A 23,310-nucleotide genomic window follows, 5' to 3' on the forward strand; every position below is an offset into this window, starting at 1 on the left:
GAATCTGAGAGGGGGCTAATTCAATTTAAAATGTAGAATTAAAAAAAAAAAACAAATTTTAGGTGAAACGATATAGAATGTTCCCACTTTTATAAAAAGCAAAAAGAAAAAAATTATATTTATATATATTTTGAATAAGTTTATATAAATACAGAAAAATGATAGCAGTTACCCTGCAAATGTTAATTATAAATGGTTTCCTGGGACTTTAGAATTGCAGAGGAAGAAAGGAGAAGCTATTAACATTTCTTGCTGTACCTAGTTTTGTTTGATTTTGTAAAAGCTTGACAAAACCAAAGATATATTTACATATTAAATGCGTAACCTCAAAAAATCAAAAATGAAGATAAATATTGTTATAGGAAAAATAATTAAAGCAAAGACCATGGGTAATCCATGTAAAAAATAAAAATACAAATAGCTAAACAAGAAAAAAGGCTAAATCTTTGAGCAAATAGATACAAATGAAAATAACAATGAAATCCCTTTTTTTTGCCTATCAAATTGTAAAAAGTGATATGAAATAAAGACAAAAAGGTTTGTATTCTTGCCCTGGAGAGAAGGTAATCATGGTGGGGATTAGCAGGAAGGTGGGGACACCTGTGCCCCTCACAGCGATGACAAGTCTGTCCTGTCTTGCTCCCCAGCACTCTGATAATGCTATCCCCAGGACAAGGACAGATGACAGGAGAGAGTCCTTGCTTCCTTCAGCTTCCCTCTCCTCCCTGTCCTGGAGGACAGTTATGGCGTCCTCTGGCCCGCTGCCCCCCACCAGGACACTCTGCCCTCATCAGACCTAAATCCCTCTTCTTCTGATAAAAGACTCCTGATCCTGGGACAAAACCAGAAATGACTGGGAAGGTGCCTGCTGTCCAGTCCCCCACTCTCAAAGGAATTGCTAGGTTCAAAACAGAATCCCCCTTGTGGGATCAAAGGTCATCTCTGTTAAGCCTCTGCCTCTAGGCAGAACTTCCCCAAAGGCTTTATTTTGGTGGGTTTTAATGGGAATACAGTGCCATACTAGGAAGTGCCATTATCAGTCATCAGGTCTTTAGCCCCATTTTATATTGGTGGAAACTGAGGCACTGGAAGGCTTACGAAAAACCCAAATTACCTAACTGATTAAATGGAGCTATGTCTAGAACCAATGCCTTTTGACTCCCAGTTCAGTGCTCTTTCTGCTCAGATTAATTGTAGCTATATATCTTTTTTTTTTTTTTTTTTTTGGTGGGTTGGATGTGTTCTTTCATCTCTGTATACTGAAATTTATTATCAATAAATTTGGCTGTGTCTAAAAATCCTACTTGTTCACTTGGGGGAGGAGGTGGTCCTAAGGTATTATATATTCACAGTGTCAATCATATATTTAAAAGGAGAAAAGATGCAGTTCTGACACAGACATAATAGAGTTAATAATGAGTAGATATCAATCAATAAGCAATAAAATTAAATCACATTAAATAATCATTTTCGAAAACTTAACTAAAAGTCCCCTGATGATATCACAACAAACAAATGCAAAACAGGGCATTGTTGATATGCTTGACACAATGCCTTTGTCTTGTCTTACCTAGCACCTCCCCCTTGACCTAAAAGTTCTGCTGAAGGAGAGAAGGAGGGAAGGCAGAGGAGCGCCAGGCAGTAATCGGTCACAGAATTCAGGTCAAGTACTGACCTACCTGCCTAAAAATGTGTCTTGGTGTTAAGCAGATCCTCTTTTATTATTCTCAAGAAAAGACTATAAAATGGTGGTTAAGAGTAGGGCTAAACTTTTTTGGTAAATAGACAGTAAATGTTCCAGCCTTTCCGAGTTATGTAGTTGATTTGCAATGACTTACTCTGCCATTGGTACCTCAAAAGAGCCACAAGCAACGCATAAATGAGCATAACTGTGTTTCAATAAAACTTTATTTATAAAACAGGCCATGGGGAGGATTTGGCCCTCGGGCTACAGTTTGCCAGCTCCTGCTTAAAAGCATGGGCTTGGGAGTCAGACTTGAAATCCCAACTTCGCTGCTTCTTCATTTGTGAGACCTCGAACAAGTGGTATAATTACTTGAGCCTCATTTGCAGATAATAATTGTGCCTGGTCACACTCAGTGGAACACCGCTTGGCTCAGGTGTGTTGTAGGTGCTCAGTAAGTGGGACCTAAACAGGCAGGACATAGCCCACTGGGCTGGAAGAGACCTGGGTTCTGACTCTAAATTGACTGCCCCTGCCAGCCATTTAACCTTGGCCAGGTATGTAACTTAACAGCTCCGAAACTGTAAAGTGGGATGAGAAACTCATTTATTGCCAGGACCTTTCGATGCTATCTTACTTAACCCTCACAATAGCCCTTGTAATTGTTACTGTCCCCGTTTTACAGAAGAAGAAACTGAGTCCCAGAGAAGGGAAGGGCCACTTAGGTAATAAGTGGTAGAAACCAGATATTTGAACTGAGTGTCAGACTTCAAAGGTTGTGATATTTCTTTCCACTCAACCATGTTGCCTCCCTGGATAATAGGAAGATGGGAAGAGGCATAGACTTCATAAAGCATTCCAATCCATACAACTGTGAACCCCTGCAGCACCTGTCTGGTACCTGGGTCGCCCCAACATCCCTGCCCTGCCTCATCTTCCACATCCATGTCCTCTTTGGTCAACATTGACTGTGATAAGGGCTTGAATTGAATGGACCTCTACCCCTGTCACTTCTGTCCAAGAGTCAGATGCTCTCTTGAGAACCTCCAAACTTTTATCACCCTTCTTCTACAGGATGCTCTCCCAAAATTTGATGACAGCTTCTACATCCCCTAACTCCACAGCCTGGTTCCTGCAATTGTGCCTCTTCTTCCAGGGGACACGATGTAGAGGCCTCTGGGAGTACAGCCACCCCACCCTGGGACTGGCCCAGTGTGTTTATACCCCTGGAAGACCATGGCGCCCAGAACTGCGTTCCTGCCCAGCGGGCTGAGATGTCACAAAGGTGAGTCAGCTCATGCTGTGATAATATCTACACAGCCAATGTGGGAGGCAGGTGCTTCTTGCACTGGAGGGATAGGGTTGGGACAGAAAGGAGCCTTTCTGTCTTTGCCGATCCTTCCCCTGGGGCGGGGAGTGCAGGAACATCAAGAAGAAAGGCTTCCCTTTCTGAGAACAGTCTTTTGAGAAAGGAGGATCTGGGTCTGACTCTTACAGAGACTGGTCTTGAGAAACCTGTGCAGACAAGTAGGGGTAAGAAGAACTGGCGGGGGTTGGGGGAGGGGTCAAGACCACAGTGGAAACAAGCCTTGTGCTTTCCGAGGCTAGGAAGGTGAGGGAGGCCTGATGATGCCAACGTGATCCTTCAGAAGGCACTGACCCTCCTGGCTGGTCATTGGAATAATCATATCTCCTCGTTGGGTCTCGGTTTTCCCATCTCTCCTTCGGCCTCTCAGAGAGACGGTGTGGCATAGCGGCTCCTAAGCACAGAGCTCTGCCTCTTCCTAGCTGTTTGACCTCGGGCGAGTGGCTTAACCCCCTGAACCTTGTTTTTCTTCTCTATAAAATGGGATAAAGGTAAAGTGCTCCATGTGCCTGCTGATACTCAGCGCTCAGTTCGTAGGAGGTATTGTGTGGTGACCTAAAAGCTCATCCACCTCAGAACCCTGAAGCTCTACAAGTGGGATCAGGAGAGAAGGGGTGCGTGCATGAGGCAGGGCTGTTGGTAAGACCCTGCATCAACCCCAGGTCCAGTTTTAAAGGACACCAGAACTCTGGCCACCTCTGCTACCTATATGTGTGCTGCACATCCCTCCCTCCAGGCCTTTGTCTTCGTTAGTCCCTCCTCAATCCAGAATGCCTGTTTTGCTCGATCACATCCGTCCTGCCCACCCTCCAGGCTCTGTTTAAGTGCCATCTCCCTCCGGAAGTCTTCCCTGACCTCTTCCTCCTCACATCTTACAGCTTCTTTTGGAGGAACTTGCTTGACTTTGCATTATCTGATGAGTAAAGATGAGCTGCAGGCAGGGACCACTTATCCTTTAGGCACAGCACCTAGGGCCCACGATAACCTTAGGGGCCCACAAAAATGTGAGTCTTAAAAAAGGCTTTAAATCTTTGAAAATCAGAATTAAAAAATGAAAATAGTAATTAAAAAAAAAACATGTTAACAATGAATCTGGCCTGGATTATATTCATCTTTATACCAACACACATTTTAAAATATTTTCTGATGGAGGAAGGGGCCCATAAAGGCAAAAGTGTCCAAGGTCCACGAAAGCCATGACGCGACCCTGACCACAGGCTGTGCCTGGGCCTCGCCGTGCACCCAGGTCTGGCACAGACCTCTGCCTGGAACTGCTAGACTGGGAGCTCCCCAAGGGCCAGGACTGGGTCAGTCCCATTCACCGCCAGCCACAGCATCCCCAGTACCTAACGCACAGTAGGTGCTTGGTAAAAAATACGTGTGGCCAAGGAATGGTGGTTGGAAGGTGCACGCACATGCGTGTGTGTGTGTGTGTGTGTGTTTGTGTGTGTGTGTATGCATACACCTGTGCCTCTAACATTCAGGCAAGAATCTTTCCTGCATACCTTTGTTTTTGTCTGCAGAATGTGCCTAAGCAGAATCAAAGCTGGGCACTTAGAACCCTAGACTCGTAGGAAGTGAGTGTTGGAAGGGATCATTTATTCATTCTACAAACATTTCTTGTGCCCTGACAATGTGCAGGCACTGTGTGTGGGACCCTGGAAAACACCACCTGTGGCTCGTATAGATGGTCCTCAGAGGGCCTTCCAGGGATCTAAGAACCCTGGATGTGTAAGTAAAATTTGGAGCCCGTACGCATAAAGAGAGACATTCTGCCATCAGACTGCCAAAAGGCCAGTGTCTCCAAAGTGTTAAGAACCACTGGTTCAAGCCTATCATCCAACAGGCTTTTTTTTTTTAAGTTGAGGAAATTGAGACCCAGGGCAAGGAAATGATTTGTTCAAGGTCACACAATGAGTCAAGGGCAGGGGCAGGCCCCTCCAAACCTAGACATCTCCAAGAGAAGACCCCTTCATTCATTGACAGCAGGTGGCTAGATAAGGGCCAGCTATTAAGCCGATTCTGTGGGTCTCTGGATTCTCAGGAACCCCGCTTCTGAACCCTACCCCACCATACCCCCCATCCACACACACTCCCAGCTGCCTTTCACAATATCCCCCAGGTTCAATCATGGGGCCTGGTGTTGGGTCTGCCTCAAGTCAAAGGCAGATAACCTCTCCCAAGGATGAATAAACATCCCGTGGGTGCCCTGGGCAGAAAAATGTGGAAATGGAGACTTTTCCCTCTGAGCCGTGAACATGCTCTGGCAGGCTGCCTTGCAGTTGCAGTGACCTCTTGGATCTGGGCCTGAGGCCCTTCGAGTTCCCATCTGTGTGTCCCTCAGATGTTTTCTCACTGTAGATGACTCCTGCAACCTCAACAAAGAAGGCCTGTCAAGCGACCAGGATCCCACACTCTCCGCCCGCGCCTCTGTCAGAGCCGCACACCTTCCATGGCCTGCTGCCGACAAGCAGGGGTTGCCAGCTGTGGGCTGGCCCTTCCTTCTGAAGGGTGTTAGCAGTGGTACCTGCGGGAGATTTTATGTGGAGACAAGTGGTTTGAATTTAAGGGGAAGGCACAGGGGAGCTCATTAGAAAGCCTAGTTGTGGTAAATAGATATTTGTTTTATCCTACTTTTTAGAGAACTTAATCTTAGAAAAACAGAACTGTGCTTGAAATTAAGCAACACTTTTCCCCCCTCAGCTACAATTTATTTCCAGGTTAAAAAAAAAAAAAACTTTTCAAAAATTTGGTTAAAAAGATCAAGTAGAAGCTCTGTCTAAACTTAGGGACCAGAAATGTGGCAGACTGTCTTCCCTGCAGCTCTGAGGACTGTGGGTTTGGTCTCAGCTCTAAGGAGACAGAAGGGAAGCAGGCACAGGGATGCATAGAGAGCAGAACCCTGTGGTCTGCAAAACGTTGCAAGCTTTTGCCGATGTTTGGAAAGACAGAAATGAATCCCATCCCCATCTTTATTCAATTCTCCTGGTTGCTATTTGCCAGTTCTGCTTAATCTTGGAGAAATACAGGAATGATTTCTGGATGTGTTTGGAGTGGCCTGGAATCCACTTTTGGAAATAGAGACTGTATCATTGAATTACATGATACTCCTTGCATGGCTAGTGTGCACGTGTGTGTGAGTGCATGCGAGTGCACGAATACACACACACATACACACACACACTCTCTCTCTCTCTCTCTCTCTCTCTCTCTCTCTCTCTCTCTCTCTCCTCTGCTCACATGCCACCCTCCTCACACAGCTTTCTCCTCAGCCCTCCACCAGGACACCCCTTCTGTTTCCTCAGGACGTGAAGAAAACTTGACAGGTCCCTCTCTTCCAGAACCTTCTGTGTTCAAACTCACATCAGAATTAACATGCGCCAATGAAAATCTCCTCCAGTCGCAGGAGAAAATTAAGGAGCAGCAAAGAAACATAAAATTGAGTTTCTTAGAGTCAGAGTCACTAATAGAACCTGCTCACAGGGCTATTGTAAGAATTAAGTGCCCGTAGCTTGGCTCAGAACGTAGTGAGCACTCAGCAAATATTTGATTGAACACATGATGGCAAGAAAAAAATGCTTGAGGCTGTCTGTCACTGCAGCCAATGCTCCTTCCCCGCAGCAAATCTAAGACTGTAATGTTTTAGGAGGCTCTCCCCCATATCTGGGTGCCAAATGATATGGCTTTGCGGGTTCAGCCAAGCAACTCACAATATAGAAGATGGAAGTTGAAGGATCATCTAGGCAGTTATGAATTCAACTAAAATTTGTTAGTTATGTTATTATTCTTATGGTTGATCCTAAATCTTAGACCTGTATAGTCATTGACTCCAAGTTGGAAAATAGCTCAGAAATTCTCACCCAGGCATCTCCCAGACCGACGATCATTCAGCCTCTTGCATACTCCCGATGGTGGGCCTCCGCCACAGACCCAGGGGGGAGTCCGCGCTTTCTGGCTCTGGGCTGACATCTGCCTTCCTGAAACATCTACCTGCTTCGTCCTCCAGAATGTCTCAAGGATGCTGTTTCCCCCGCTCCCCCAGGGGGCATTTAAATTATGTGAAAACAGCTCTCCTGGCTGTTCTCACCCGACTCTCAAAACCAAAGTCATTTTAGGCCCAAAGTGGAAATTTCTAGAAAAGACAAAATTCCCCCATATTGTTATGGTTCAAATGAGCTCCCAGGAAGTGTGTGCATCTTGGGTTTTTATCTAGCATAAATGGCCCAAGTTGTCCCCAAAACCTGAGCCCACTGGCTCCAGTGCCATGTCTGGACTCCGATGGCACATCCCCCAAGGCCTAAGGGAAGACAGAGACATCGCGTTTGTGCCTCCTCCTACCCACCCAGTTCTCTCAAGGCCATGTCCAGATGAGAAAAATCCCCATTTCAAAGAAGAAAGAAGGAAAGAATCCAGCTGGGCTTGGGAGAACTGGGTTTCCCCATGCATAGCTGTACCCTTAGGAAAGCCCCTTGTAGGACTCATTTTCCCCCGTTTGTGTTATGGACTGCATGATCCCTGAGGGCCTTTCTGGGAGTGAAGTTCAAACAAAGAAAAGGGATGTGAGATTTGGGTGGAGGCACCTGATGCCACTGTCCTGGAGTTTCCATAGCAACCACTTTCTTCATCTCTGAAGTGCTGCACCAGTGGGGGCTTGGAGCTGTGCCTTCTGCCTGAAGGGTTGTCCCTTTTTACGAGGCAGACTCCTCTCATCCTTTAGGCCCCTTCATAAACATCAACTTCCCTAAAGGTCTCTCTTGGCCTCCTCCAAACAGCTAATCTCCCCCAAACCCTGTCTCTTTCTTCCCAGCATTGGTAACCATCAGAGATGATTTTATTTTATTGCATTTGTAATGTCTATCTCCCATGAGGACAGAAACCCTGGCTGTCTTGTTTATGGCTGCGTCCCTAGTCCCCAGCACAGAGTCTGGCATGTAGTCAGGATTCAATACAGTTGAATGAATGAACAAGTGAATGAATCAATGAATGAGTAAATGGGCCTGGTTGGCAGTGTCCTGTGGACTACGCCCTTCCCATGAGCCACTTACTTTTCTTCTCTCCTCCTCTGCCTCCCTTCTCACCTTCCTTCCTCCTGGCTCTGCCCTTCCTTTGCCCACATCTGTCATTTTTATTCCAGCTGCCAAATATTTTGCTCCTGTTCTTCCTTCTCCTCCTCTTCACCTATCCACTTCATTTGTATCCTCAAAGCCATTTTGTGCCTTGTCACCACCACCTCCATGAAGCCCACCAGGACAGGTGTAGCTCACAGGGCCCTCTACCCTTTCAAATATCTAAACTTTCTATTGACCTGGTACCTTACCATTCACCACAGACTTTCCTGAGTGGCTTCCTGGTCACAGCCTATGGAGGAGGCAGAGAAGGTACATGTAAAACAAAACGTGCTACAGCCAGTATATGGAATTACTAGACTCATTTTCTTGACATGGTAACTCTGGATCAAAGTCTAAATACTCTGTCTAAATACACTGAGAGAATCAGTGAGTAGGTGTACATCAGCCTCTGACCCAAGGTCATCTGGCTTCCCTGCCATCTATGAACTCCTCTGGCCATTTCCTGTTTTAATTTTTACTATGAAAATTTCAAATATAAATGAAGAAGACCAGTAAAGTGGACATTTCTATGCCCATTTTGTGGCCTGGTATTTTACCCCTTCATTAGTCACTGTTCTGTCCCTCAGAATGAGCTTGCGTGTTTGTTTCTTAGACTTCAAATTTGTAGCACCTGCTGCCCAAATTTTACACGTCTATTTTCTCTTTCCTCTTATCCTCATTACTGACTCCCATTCCAAACACACACACACCTTGCATACTCAAAGGCAAGTCTTCTATTGGTTCGATGTACCCCTTTTTTACGTAGTGCACATCGTTGGTTTTTTGTTTGTTCGTTTGTTGTTTGTTTGTTTGTTTTTAAGCACCAACAGCACCCCGTCTTCCTAGGTAGTCTCCCTTCCAAGTACTAACCGGCCCAACCCTGCTTAACTTTCAAGATTAGACGAGATCAGGCACGTTCAGGGTGGCATGGCCATAGACTTATGTGTGTTTATTATGATAAGATATACATAATATAGTTTACTATTGTAAACGTTCGTGATGTTATATAACCATCACTACTATTCATCTTTAAAACTTTTTCATCACCCCCCAAAAAACTCTGTACTCATAAGCAATAACTCCCCCTCCCATGTCCCTGGTAACCACTATCCTACTTTTTGTATCTATGAATTTCCTTATTCTAGATAGCTCATGCAAGTAGAATCATACGATATTGTAATTCTGTGTTTAACTTTTTGAAGAACCGCCAGCAGTTTTCCCGAGCAGCTGCGCCGTTTTAAATTTCTACCAGCAATGCACAAGGGTTCCGATGTCTTTACAACCTTGCCAACACATGTTAGTTTCCTGGTTTTGTTTTGTTTTTTAAATAATAGCTGTTCTACTGGATGTGCAGTGGTATCTTGTTATGGTTTTGATTTGCATTTCCCCAATGACTAATGACACTGAACATGTTTCCATGTGCCTGCTAGCCATTCGAATATCGTATTTGGAGAAATGTCTATGCAAGTCCTTTGCCCATTTTTTAATCGGGCTTAATTTTTTGTTGTTTTGTTGCAGGAGACCTTTATATATGTACTCTGGATGGTAATCCTTCATCAGATATATTTTCTCCCATCCTGTGGATTTTCTTTTCACTCTCTTGATAGTTTACTTTGATGCACAAAAGATTTTAATTTTGATGAAATCTGACTTTTTGTGTTTGTGTGTAGCCTATGCTTTTGGTGTCATATTTAAGAAATCATTGCCATGAAGATTTTTCCCTATACGTTCTTCTAAGAGTTTTGTAGTTTTAGCTCTTAAGTTTAGGTCTTTGATCCATTTGGAGTTAATTCTTAAACATGGTATAAGGTAAAGGCCCAACTTCGTTCTTTCATGTGTGGACGTCCAGTTTTCCCAGCACCATTTGTTGAAAAGATTCTCCTTTTCCCATTGAATGATCTTGGTGCCTTTGGTGAAAATCATATATGTGAGGATTTGTTTCTGGGATCTCTGTTCTATTTCATTGATGTATGCATATGTCTTTATGCCAGTACCACAACTGTTTTGATTACTACGGCTTTGTAGTGTGTTTTGAAATCGTGAAGTCTGAGACCTCCAATTTTGTTCTTCTTTTTCAAGATCGTATTTGCTATTTGAGGGCCTTAGAAATTCTACATGAATTTTAAGATGGGCTTTTCTATTTCTGCAAAGTATACTGTTGAGATTTTTATAGGCATTGTCCTGACTCTGTATGTGTGTGTGTATTTTGAAGTTATGTGATCGTTACTGTTGGTGCTATATCTCTTTTCACTCTACTTTCAAGCTCCATCCATATTGTTAAGTGGACATTTAGTCTGTCATATGTAATTTTGGCCAAGCCCTCATGGTTGCCTATCCTCTGCCCATCAAGGGACACAAGGTCCCCTCCAGTTCCCCATGACCACAGTAAAGCTGTAGCACACATGCTCAGGCAGGCCCCACTGTGTGAGAATCTCTGATAATTCCCATGCACTTATCCACGATATAATAATTATGATTAGCTAATACTTTATGGACCCTTACTAGGTGCCAGATGCTGTGTGAGGACTTTATATGCATTCTCGTTGTATAATTATAACTCTGTGAGACATGTACTAATATTATTGCCATTTTACACCTGGGGAACTAAGGCTCGGAGAATCACACAGGAAATGTCCGAGCCAGGATTCGAACGCAGGGCAGCCTGGCTCTGGCCCCTGTGGGCCCCATCACTGCGTTCCAGGGCCTATGTCCACTGTGGGACAGCAGGGCTCAGATTATAATTCCTTTTGCTTCCTTACCTGTTGACTGCTTGCCAGCTACGCAGTGGACATCTAGGCTGGTGGTACCTGGAGCCAGAAGAGGGAAAGGGTCCAGCCCAACATCACGACAACAGCAACTGGATGAGCAGAGTGGGTCCTGGGACCCGGGTGGCCCGACCCTGCCCATCAGGCCCGCGGTCAGGAGAAGGGTCACTGTATGCGCATCTCCCACAGTGAAAGACCCTCTGGCAGCCCATAAATCCGACTGGACCCCACTTGTCCTGTTTACTGGATTAGCGGACTGGGCGTCTCCGTATAAATCACCCAGGGTGATTTACAGGGAGGCCTGGAAGGTCTGAAGGCCTGACTGACTTGGACCCCTGGGGAGGGGCAGATAACTGTCGCCTGAAACCCATGGGGAGGGGCAGACTAGTGCCGCCTGGGCCCACGCAGCCCAGCTGCCCTGCCCAGTGAGGGCTGAAGACAGGGACCCACGGCTCTTGGCCCTCAGTGGGGTGAGTCACTCTACGTCTATCTGTGTTCACACCCGCTCCTCTTCTTGCAGGCTCTTGGCACAGCTTAAAAGTTCCAAAGGCAAAGTTTCTGGCACTTGTAAGGACAGTCTCTATCAAATAATATAAAGTAAGAATAATAAAATGTGATCTGCAAATCGCGAAGGAATAAAGAAGCCAAATTGTGAAGGAATTGAGGTTGCAGTCTTTCTGAAATAAAATGAATAGTTAACTTTTATGGATTGTTTACCATGTGCCATGTACCAGTCTGCCTTTTTTTGACATGAATCGTCATTTTCCTCCACCATAAACCTGAGAGACAGGTACTACGACCACCTCTTTTATAGACGAGCCCGCTGACACACGGAGAGGTTAATTGACTTGACCTTGGCCAAGGTCACAAAACTTGAATTCTAGTAGTAAAGGTATGATTCAAATCAGGCATCCTATTTGAACTTAACCATTCCTCCTTCTGTTCATGCAGTGCCCTCATCGAGACAGGGGTTCAAGGTAGGGAATGACTAAGGCAGGAAGTGCTGGGCCACTTAAGGGATGGGCTTTGTAGTTAGTTAGGCCAGGATTTAGGTCCCAGCTCTACCACTTCCTAGCTTGTGACATGGACAGGTCTTTTTGATTCTCTGTGCCTCAGTTTCCTCATCTATCAATTGAGGGTAATAATAGCACCTCCCCCATAGGAGGGCAGGTCCTTTTCTGTGTATTCGGAGTAATAAATAAGATAATATATTAAAAATGTGCTTAGCACATGCCAAGTGTGTTGTTAAGTATTCTATAGATGGTAGCATATTATTATGGTTGTTATTTATTTAGTTAGTTGTTTATTTTTCACCCTGATCTTAAGGAATTTATGAGCCAGTGCTGGAGACTTAAATCTACACAAGGAACTGCAAAGAGGTAGGAGCGTTATAGTGCAGAATGAAGGCTCAAAGTAAAAGGGGTAGTGAATTCTAAGAAGAAGGACCAGAAACCTCCTCATGGAGAAGATGGCTAAGACCTAAGCTGTGAAACCTGAGCAAGATTTCCTAAAACCGTGAAAGCAGAAAAACACTAAGAGAGTTTTCTTAGCAAAAATACCTGATGGGTGATGGAGGACACAGTACCAACTGCCAACTCATACACTAACCATTTGCCCCCGTCTCTCCATGTCAGTAGAGATGGTGTCTGTCTAATTCTTCGTGAAGTCTCCCCATGCCTCCACATGACTGAATGATGGCAGATCCTCGGTACATATTAGATGGATGAATAGATAGATGGATGGACAGGTGAATAGAATTGATGCACAGGTGAGTCGGTGGGTGGATAGATGGACACATAAGTAGAATGAATGGATAGATGAGATGGATGGAGAGATGGATGGATGGATGAGAGTGTGGCTGAAGGTCAAGTGCATGCACGGTCTCTGCCTAGTGAGTTCCCACTTCAGGGCCTTTGCTTTTGAGGTTCTCTCTGTCTAGATTATTCTCCAAGATATTCCTTTGGCTTAGCTCTCTCATTTTATTTAAGGCTCTGGTTAAATGTCACTTCCTCAGAGAAGCCTTCCCTGACCACCCAATCTAAAATAGATTCCTCTTTGCCTCTGTGCTCTCCTATGTTTTTAATAGTGTTTATCACTCCCTGGCATACTAGATATTCGTTTGTTCTCTCCCATCAAATGTAAGCTCAGTGGTGGCAGATGCTTTCTTTGCTTTGCTCACTCTTCTATCTCCAGCACCTAGTACAGGGCCTGGCACAGAGCAGGACTTCGGTCAGCATTTGTTGAATGAGCTAAAGGACATAATAAACAGCTAAGAAGGAAAGGTGAAGTCTCATCTTGAAACTCTCTGAAATATCTTAGTGAAAGTTGAAAACGTGTTCTACAGATGATAATGCTGATATTTTCTCTCATTTGTTTTATAGTTTACACGTCTCAAAGGACTTTTTCATCCATTATCCCATTTGCACTCATTTGAAATAGGCAGGAGAGATAGTTGAGAATTTTTTTTCCACAATAGAAATATCTTTGTAGATCACAAAGTATTTCAAAATTTCAACTTGATGCGGAAGGGTAAAAAATAGCAAGTGAAATTCTTCCCATGGGCCTCTCACTCTCTTTCTAAAATTTCCACTGCAGAGAGTTTGGGGTTAGAGTTATAATCCCCACTGTAATGAATGAGGAAACTGAGGCTCAGAAAAGCTAAGAGACTTGCCCAAAGTCACACAGCTACTTAACAGCAGAGCAAAATGTTTTGTTCATTCCACCTCAGGTATCTATCAAGTGCCAACCGTATGGCCCATGAGATATGATTTCTTGAAGCCTCAGTTCCCCTTACCCCATATCCACCCCAGGAAGGGCCAACGTGGGTGGGTTCAAGGGGGACTGAATTGGCTCCAAGTGTAACCAACAGGAACACTTTTTCTGCCAGACCCCGGTCCTGGTTAAGCCTGCTCAGCCCCACATGGCTCTGGGCAGCCAAAATGGAGAAAGATGACAATCTGAGTGCCTGGAATGTTCTCAGCAGTTTAGCCAGGCTCTCTCAGCTGCCTGTACATCCTGTTTCTTCTCTCCTATTGACCCACCACCCAGTTGGGCAGGCACTTGCCCTGCAGTATCTTAACTAATACTTGCAGTAGCCTCTGACCTATCATTATCCCCATTGAATGGGAGATAAAACCGAGGTCTGGAGCACTTCAATGGCTTGCCCAAGGCTATCCAGCTAAACAGCAAGAGATGCAACTTAAACTCTGGGCCTATATGGCTGATTCTGGAGCACATGCTCCTCCCCCGTGCCTCCTGCATCCCATCCCTGGGCCCCCTGCTCCTCAACTTACCCATCCTGCCCCCACACTCTGCACTGGGGCCTGGGGCTGAGTAGAGGCCCCGGCCCTGAGGGGCCGCCGCTGCCCCTACCTCTCCTCAGGACTTCTCTAGGTGCCACCGTCTTCCTTTGAACTATACTCCCTACGCCACCAACCCTGTCTCTTCTCCCTCTTCCTCTACGGTTTCTTCCCTCGTGGTCCACAAACATGCTCAAGTTTTCCCTATTTTTTAAAAGAAGCCCCTCCCCGGTTCCTTCTCTCCTTCAGGCTACCACTTCCTCTGTCTCCTTTATTTCACCGCCAAACTTCTTAGGGCAAAGAAGGCTTTATGTGTCATTTCCAGCCAGTGCCCCCCCACAAATGACTTGGTCATTGGGCAGATCTGGATTTTATTCCTCACTCTGCCACTGGGTTATGGTGTGACCTTGAGTAAATCACAGCACCTTTCTGAGCCTCCGCTCCCTCATCTGTAAAATGGGGCCGTTGATAGGCTTCCCGAAGCAAGACAAAGAATCTAAAGGGCTTGGTACCATATCCAGCATAGAGCAGTGGTGGTTGCTTTGTCGGTCCCCGCTGTCTCTCAGCCCTAGCACGGTCCCAGCATGGGCAGGCTTAACATAAAATATCTGGTGAGTGAGAAACTGAATGAATGAGCTTCATTCACAAAGGGCCTTGCCTCCCCATCACTCTCTCCTGTTCAGGCCCTCACTGCCTGTAGCACCTGTCCACTGTTAGGTTATGGATACTGTGGTAAAGTATACATAACATAAAATTTACCATTTTATCCTTTCATTGTCATTAAGTACATTCACCATGTTGTGTGACTATCACCACCATCTATCACCAAAACTTTTTCATCCTGCTAAACTGAAATTCTATACTTATTAAATAACCACCCATTCCTCTCTCCCCTCAGCCGCTGATGACCATCTTTCTGCTTTCTGTCTCTGTGAATTTGACTATTCTAGGTGCCGCATGTAAGTGCAATACTAGTGTTTGCCCTTTGTGATGGCTAGTTCTGTGTTAACTTGCTAGTCTGTGGGTGTCCAGCTGTTTGGTCAAACACCAGCCTAGATGTTGCTGTGAAAATATTTTTTAGATGTGATTAACATTTAAATCAGTAGACTTTAAATAAAGCAGAATACCCTCCATAGGATGGGTGGGCCTCATCCAATCATTTGAAGGCCTTAAGAGGAAAGACTGATGTCTCCCAAATAAGGAGTTCAGCCTCCACACTGCAACAGAGAAGTTCTGCTTGAGTTTTCAGCCTTTGGACTCGAGGTTGCAACATCAATTCCTACCTGCATTTCTATCCTGCCGGCCTACCTTACAGATTTCTGATTTGCCAGCCCACAATCACATGAGCCAATTCCTTAAAATCTCAGTTTCTCTCTCTCATTTTTACATGGATGTATGTATACATGTACGTGTATATATATCATATATATGTATCTCCTATTAGTTCTGTTTCTCTGGAGAATCCTAATACACTGGCCCTGCTCCCTCTATATATACCTTATTCCCATGTCATCAGCCCACATATCACCTCTTCCAGGAAGCCTTCTGGAGCATTCTCTCATGGAACACTTGCCACGCGTAGCTTTCTGGAGAGGGTTTAATCCTTGCAAGCAAGGACCATTTTTGCTTCTTGCTTCAGACATTCATTCATCTCTGCTCTCTCAATGGTACCGGGATGGCCGGGCTGTGTGGGTGTCCACAGTATTTGTGGGAAGGTCCCAGAACACTCTGAGGATCCTGGTCAGGACTTCATCTGACAGCAGGACACCCAGGACTGCTCTCTGGCTTCCTGACTGTTGGCTGACGGAGACTGTGACAAGGATGAGGAGGGCAGGCTTCCCCTCAGGACCCCAGTCCCTGCCCCCTTGAGGTTGTACTGAGCTACTGAGCAGTGGTCGGGAACAGATTTGGAGCAGGTCTCTGTCATGTCACTTTGGGAAAGCCACCTAACATCTCTCAGACTACTTTCTCATCTCTAACAGGAGAATAATAATGCTTATCTCAGAGAGAATTTAGAGGAGGAAATAACACACACAGTAGTAACCACTCTATAAATGACAGATATTGTTGTTGCTGTTGCTATTTTTATTAACAGCTGTGTGACTTTAGGCAAGTGGCTTAACCTCTCTGTGCCCCATTTCCTGCTCTCTAAAAAAGGAAAAAAATAATAAATACTTCACAGGGTGGCTATGGGCATTAAATTAGATAAAACATGTGAAGTGCGCTGGAGGTAGTAATCCCTCAATACTTGATAGTTATTGTTAGTCATCAATATGTATTATTATCATTATTATCATTTGGGCTGGCCAACCAGGTACCCCTTATTCTTTCCAGCAGCTCTGAGGGATCTGAGACTCTGAGTAGAGGAAAAGTACCCCCACCTTCCGCCCGCCACCCCCGCCCCTCAGGCCCCTTTGAAGTCCCCAGGGGCCCTGGGCCATGATAAATGTCCCAGCCCTATAGGTTATGACTTGCTGCCAGATTTGACGTTAACCATCATGCCCTGGCCGGGTGTTTGAAGAAAGTGGCTAAATGCTGCTGGGGCTGATGGGGAAGATAGCAGCTGAGGCTGGTCTTTGAAAGCCCCAGGCCGCCCTGGTGAGAGGGAGCGAGGAGGCCGGCTCCGCTCCAGCTGTTTAGTCTACCAATCACGGTGGTGACAAGGAGTCTGTGCTGGCATGGGGAGGGCTGCTGCCGGTGCTGGGCGGGAGGGCGGCCCTGCAGCCACTAGGGGGTCTCCTTGGCTTTCTCTTTTCTGTGTGTGTGCGTGTGTGTGTGTGTGTGTGTGTGTGCGTGTGTGTGTGTGTATGGTTTGCAATCCCACTTTTCACACCTTTTGGGTAAGCAGAGAGAAGGCTGCAGAGGAGAAAGAGCACTGTACTGGAATGGGGGACCGGGGCTCCCCGCTGTCTCACCATCCCTCTTCTTCCCTTAGGAAAGGGGAGGGGGTGTCACGAGGGGTTCATATCCCAGGCTTCGTACCTGGCTCTGCCTCTTCTTGCAGTGAATCCTTGGGAAAGATCCTTGACTTCCTGAGCCTCAGTTTCCTCATCTGTAAAATGGGGGTGAATAAGAGCCCCTCCCTCACAGGGTTAAGCGAAGACTAAATAAGCTGTGCTGGCGTGGGGAGCGTCTTGCACAGAACCAACCACACAGTGGGGACTCAGGAGATGGAAGCTGATCTCCACTGTTGGCTGGGGACACGGGAATAAAGAGCCACGTTTGCTTTTTTGGTTCTTAATGTGTCCCCAGATACCTCAGCCCAGCTTCCCGTTTACATCACAGTTCACATTCATTTGTTCTTACAAACAACATTTATCCAAGGCAGAGAAGCATCAAAATTAAAAATAATAACTACCGTTATTGAGCACTTAGCATGTGCCAGGCTCTGTGCTGAACACTTTACATGTCACAGATAACTGGAAGAAAAGCATTACTATTAAACCGTTGTACACTGTGGAAACTGAGGCTGAGAGAGAAGAGACTTGCCCGATGAGCGGCAAGAAAAACTCCCTAGCCCTTTTGTCTCTAGGGTCACACGTGGTGCTTCAGGTGGGGTGCTGGAGGCACTCAAGCCACGTGTCCCATGCCAGTGGGCAGGAGTTTCTGTTAACCCAGCCACTCGGGGACAGTGGCTGGTGGACCCTCCACCGTGACATGCATTTCTAAGATCACAGGCAAAGTGAAGACATCACTAGCTCATAAAGTTTGTACCATTAACATTTCAGTCTACGGCCATGCTACCTGGAACAAGCCCGATCCCGTCTGATCCCGGAAGCTAAGCAGGGTCAGGCCTGGTTAGTACTTGGATGGGAGACCACCTAGGAAGACCAGGTGCTGTAGGCATAAAAACTTTTAAAAAATTAAAAAATAAAAGATTGTAAGTTGACAAGCTCCTTGCAATCTGGGTTGCCTCGGCTAAAAAAAAAAAAAATTTCATTGGCTACAGTAAATTACATGGTTATGCATAAACGCAAAGGAAAATATGATTCTACCATATGCTGGGAAGGAGGAAAATGACGGCCCCAAGTCCCACAGTCCAGGAGGGGAGGCACATGTGTAACCAGAGTGCCACCCACAGAACCTCATTTGACCTTCACAGTGAAAGGGTGGAGTGGGAGATGCCAGGCTCTAAGTCCAGCTGGCTCTTAGGAAGTGTTCAATGAATGTCTCTGGGGGAGAGAAGGACAGGAAATAAAAAGAGGGCCAGAAAGGACAGACTGGCCTAAAAATATATGCTCTGGAATCAGAGGGCCCTGAGTTCAAATCCCAGTCTTACAGGTACGAGCCTGGTGATGTCAGACAGCTCCCTGCTCTCTCGGGACCCCAACTTGCTCATCTGTCTTTGGGAACGACAGTCTCATCAACCTCATAGGGCAGCATTGGCATAAAGCACAAGTTCTCCAGAGGGATGCCAGAAATATAATTGTTTTAGTAATTCCTGTGCTATGTCTCATTAACTCCCTTGCAACGGTGAGCAGAGGCAGAACCCAAGATGGTGCCACTCTCAGTGCTAGAGTCAGGATCTGAGCCCAGGCAAAGTCCATCGCCCAAGGCCTGGTCTTCCTTGTCCCAGTGCAATTCTGGCCAGATCCAAGGCTGCCTAGCTAAACATGAAGGCAATCAGTCTCCTCCCCTAGACACACACACACACACACCCTTTGTCCTTGACAACCCCTGTTGAGGGCCCACCTGACTCAGGTAAACCCCCAAAACTTGGGACCGATGGCCAGATCAGTGACCCCAGCCCTGGCTATGATGAAGAACCAGTCTAGTGTGTTCAATATCCAGGTTCTTGGCCCCCTTTCAACGGTTCTGATTCTATAGATCTGGATTGGGGATTCTAAAACCTCATTTTAACACGTTCCTAGGGATTCTGACCCTCAGCCAGGCCCTTGATCCCCTGAAATCCAGTTGGTTCAGAATTTCTAATAGGTCATTTGGGGTCCTGGCTCCCCAAGACCCCATCCCCAGCAGTGATGCTGCCCCAAGAGGAGCCCTTTCCCTGCCTAGGAAGCCACCTGCCTGCCCACCCCCACGATGTCCTGTGCTAAGCTCGCCTGTGGGCTGAGGCAACAGGAAAAGGCAGCTGTATTTTTAGGTGGGCGGGGGTGGTGGGAAGAGAGCTGACTGCTAGTCAGGAAACCTGCCGTGGAGTCTCCTCTGCCCACTCTATAACTCTCATGCCTCGGAGCCTCCGCTTCTTTACATGGATGTGTGGCTCATGTCCCCGGTGGAAGGACATCAGAGGTGGGCACTAACCATGGAGCTAAGGAGACTTACCCATCAGGTCCTTTGCTGAAGCCCTGCACCTAAATTTGTTTCCTCTTCTTTAAATAGGGCCCCATAAAACCACATGGGCCTGACTAGATAGGGCTATGGAAGTGCCAAGGTGGGGTAAGGCCCGGTGGGCGCTCAGCTGGGAAACTCACCCCCTTAGGAAGGGGAGCAGGAAGCCCTGGAAGGTGCTCCTGCAGCACCCTCCTCTGCCTGCTTCGATTTCTCCACTTTCCTCCAGCTGCAGACCTGCAAGGGAGTTTATCAACGGGGAGTGGCAAGGCCTGCTCATCAGTGATTGTTTCTGGCCCAGGGGATTAACTCTGCAGCCCCTGGGCTGGCCCGGGTCAGGCACCCTGGCTACTAGCTGAGCCCTGGGGTTTTCAGCTTCAGATTGCTTATGGTGGGGAGGTGGTGGGGGATGGAACTCTTGTGAGGAAGAGACCTTCACAATCTTTCAAGGGCCAGAGATTAAAGCTAAATAGAGCACCTCACTCTCCAGTTTAGGACCCTCCAGGGGGCTTCTTCCACCTCTAGAATAAACTCTAAACCTGTGCCCCACCCACAAGGCCCTGCCCAGCTCTGTGAACTCAGCCCTCACTCAGGGATGCTCCAACCTTATTTCCCTTCCTGACACCCCCACCCAAACTTTTTCTTGCCCTGGGACTTTGGCACTGGCTCTTCCTGGGTCTGAACCCCCTTCCCAGATTTTTACAAGGCTCTTGCTCCAAGCCTCTTCTCAAATATCACGTCCCAGAGAGGCCTCCTCTGGCCCCCTTTCTAAGGGAGTCCTCTCCCACCCCATTGTTACACTATCACATCTCTCTGTTTACTTTTCAATCAGACTGAAATTCATATCTGTTTTCCGCTTATTGTCTGTCTAGGTTATGAGGAGGTGAGCTGAGTTTCTCTCCCCAGTGCTTAGGACAGTGCCTGACACCTAGTGGGGACTCAGCATTTTGCAGGATGAAAGGTTGAGGGCTATGGACCTATCAGGCATCCTGAGCTTTGTGCAGGGGTTGGGTTGTGAAGATGGAGGGTGGCTGGGCCAGGACCCCTGCTCTGAGGAGCCCATGTGCTTCCCATTGTGGAAGAGCACACTGGATGGGTGTATTTGGAAAGGTAAGCAACACCTCCTGCTGGTTTCAGGTGCAAGCCCTGGGGGCTGGCTTGGAGGAGGTGCTTCCGTACCTAGCCATGTATTAGGATGCTGGGGGAGCTTGTTACCGGACCTCACCTCCTGGAGCAGGTAGGATTGGAGGGATTCTTGGGCCTCAGTGGTGAGAGATGCCTTCCCAGTGGAGCTGTGCTGTGAACAAGGCGAACGGGTACATCTGGGGGTGAGTGGGACGTGGGGTGGGGAAGACAAGAAGACTGGGCACCATCCCTTTCCCCGAGTTTGAGACCCCATCATGGGGTATAATAAGACCCAGGGAGGTCCTGGAGGGAGGAGTTTGGGCCTGGCTTCAGAGCCTCAGCTGCTTGTTCCAGCCACCCCCGACTCCCAAGGTCACCCCACCTGCTGTCACAGATGCAGTTCTGCCCCTCAGCTCACTCTCAGGCCCTGCTTTCCCCACCCTGTATAGTGAGGGGCTTGATGTGAGAGCACCATTTGGCTCTCTGAACTGGGCTTGGGCTATGGTCCTGCCACACACAGAGCTGGGTGGCCCTAGGAAAGTTACTTCAAAAGACTCTCTGAGCCTCAGTTTCCTCTTCTGTAAAATGGGATAAACAAGAAAATGGGAGGCTTGAACAAGCCAAAGCGCTAAGGGCCCCATCACAGTGCCTGGCTCCCAGCAATGCTCCAGGTCCTGAGTACCATTGGTTGTGGTGGTTAAGTTGTAATGTTGGTGAGAGGCTCCAGGAACAAACAAATTAGCTTACTGGTAAAGCTGATTTCATTATACATTGTTTCTCTTAAATTCACAGAATGTTAAGTGAGAAGGATATTAAGTGAGGACGTGTGTGTGTGTGTGTGTGTGTGTGGTGTGTGTGTGTGTGTGTGTGTGTGTGTGTGTAAACTTGTGTAACGTGTTTTGCCGGCAAATTCCGCAGAGCCCAGAGCTCCTGGGCCTGCCGTGGCCTCTGCCTAGTCCTGTCTTCTAGCGCCACCTACAGGCCTAATAGCAGAACGACGCACTCTGTAGTCCCAGAGTGGAGAACTGGGTGCAAGTCTTAGACCAGCCCCGACTTTCCCCTGGACCCAGGACAGGCCCCTCCCTTCTGTGGACCTCACCTTCCTCAGCCGTGGACTGAGAATGGCGGTATCCCTCGGCCCCCACGGCAACTTATTCTAGGCCTTCAGAGAGCCTTGGCAGGGAGAGGCTAAGAATGCTTTCCTCGAGGGACTGGCTCAGCCTAACTCACAAGGAGGGTCCCCCTGAGAACGTAGAAGGTGCTGCGTAGAGCGGGTCACGTGCCGGCCACCGTGGGTGAGTTGGCTGCAAGACGCGTGGCTGCTGGACCCAGAATCCAGTCTCTGGAGTTTAAGATGGTTCAGGGCTGGGGACGACTCCGTAGTGCCCATACGACAGAAAGAGAGTGCTCCAGAACCGCCATTTCACCCATCACCTCGTCACACACACGTACACGTGAGCAAACACACGATCACCCAGACACACGCACCCAGGAGGTTAATATTTTTTCTGGCTTGATTTGCTTTGGGTTTCTCCCTTCAACACTCCTCTCCACAGGGTCAGCACCTGCAAGGACGTCAGGGTCCTCAACTGCTCCGCCCCCCTGTACCCGGGGCACCAGGCGCGGGGCTGGCGCACAGCTAGCCCTGCACGACCACTTGTTGAGTTAGCAAACAGAACGGCGCTCACAGGCACTCCCGACAGGCACTCAATCACGCTGTCTCGTGCACTCACCTACTGTCAGAGGACTTACCCTCCCACCTCCCGCAGCAGAGACACCCCTTGAGATCACAGAAGTAAACGAGCCCGCGAACTGACACGTGCGCGCGCGTGTGCATGCCCTCGGCCCGAGCACGACCAGCGCATCTGGTTTTCATTCCAGCCTTCCCGCTCTCCCTCCTCCACTTTGGCACTAAAGGCTCCGCCCTGCCCTTTTGAAGCCAGCGATGCAGGGAGTCCGAAGGGGCCCCAGTGACCCACCGGTCGGTTCAAGGATTTTAGGAACATGTTGGCTGTAAATTTCCCCCAATGAATTCCACTCCCCACCCCCGTCTTCCTTCTCACGTCTGGAGGAGTATTACCCCGCCCGCTGCTCACCCTCGCTGTCCTCCTGGAACTAACAGAGCCGTACAAATGGTGCCTCCCATTCTCCTAGGGATCACCCGCACCACACCATTACTCCACCCCGCCCTTAGACTGTCAGTCAGTGTTTGAATCCTTAGCTCCGCTCTGACCAGGTGGTGTCAAGTGGACTTGACCACTTGGACAGTGACTTGACCTCTCTTGGCTTCAGTGACTTTCTCTACAAAATATGACTAATAATAATACTTCCCAAGATTATAAGTGAGAATGAAAAGAGATAACGCACTAAGCCAGGTACCGCTATGCCTGGCGCCCTGTGAAATGCTCAGAAAATGGGAGTTACAGCTAGTCTTATTATAGAGTCCCTAATACGATTATTCTTAGAACGCTGTTGAGACTTAAAATAGCCAAGCTGGACAGGGCTCCCTGGAGCCTCTTCCTAGATCCCCTAAGGTCTCTAAGCGCCAGATTAAGAACCCCCAAATATCTATCTTAGCCTTTAATTCCTTCCTCCCCACCATGCACTGAAAAAAAAAAACAGCTTTATTGGAATATAATTTGCATACCTTAATGTACAATTCAGTGGTTTTTAC

General features: G+C 47.3%; 1 pseudogene; it reads left to right on the plus strand.

The window, feature by feature from the left end:
• Positions 1 to 17,949: 17,949 nt before the first annotated feature.
• Positions 17,950 to 18,068, plus strand: LOC120581894 (uncharacterized; annotated as a pseudogene).
• The last annotated feature ends 5,242 nt before the right edge of the window (positions 18,069 to 23,310 follow it).

The sequence above is a fragment of the Pteropus medius genome, unplaced genomic scaffold (genome assembly GCF_902729225.1).
Source record: "Pteropus medius unplaced genomic scaffold, Ma_sr-lr_union100, whole genome shotgun sequence".
Taxonomy (NCBI): Eukaryota; Metazoa; Chordata; class Mammalia; order Chiroptera; family Pteropodidae; genus Pteropus; species Pteropus medius.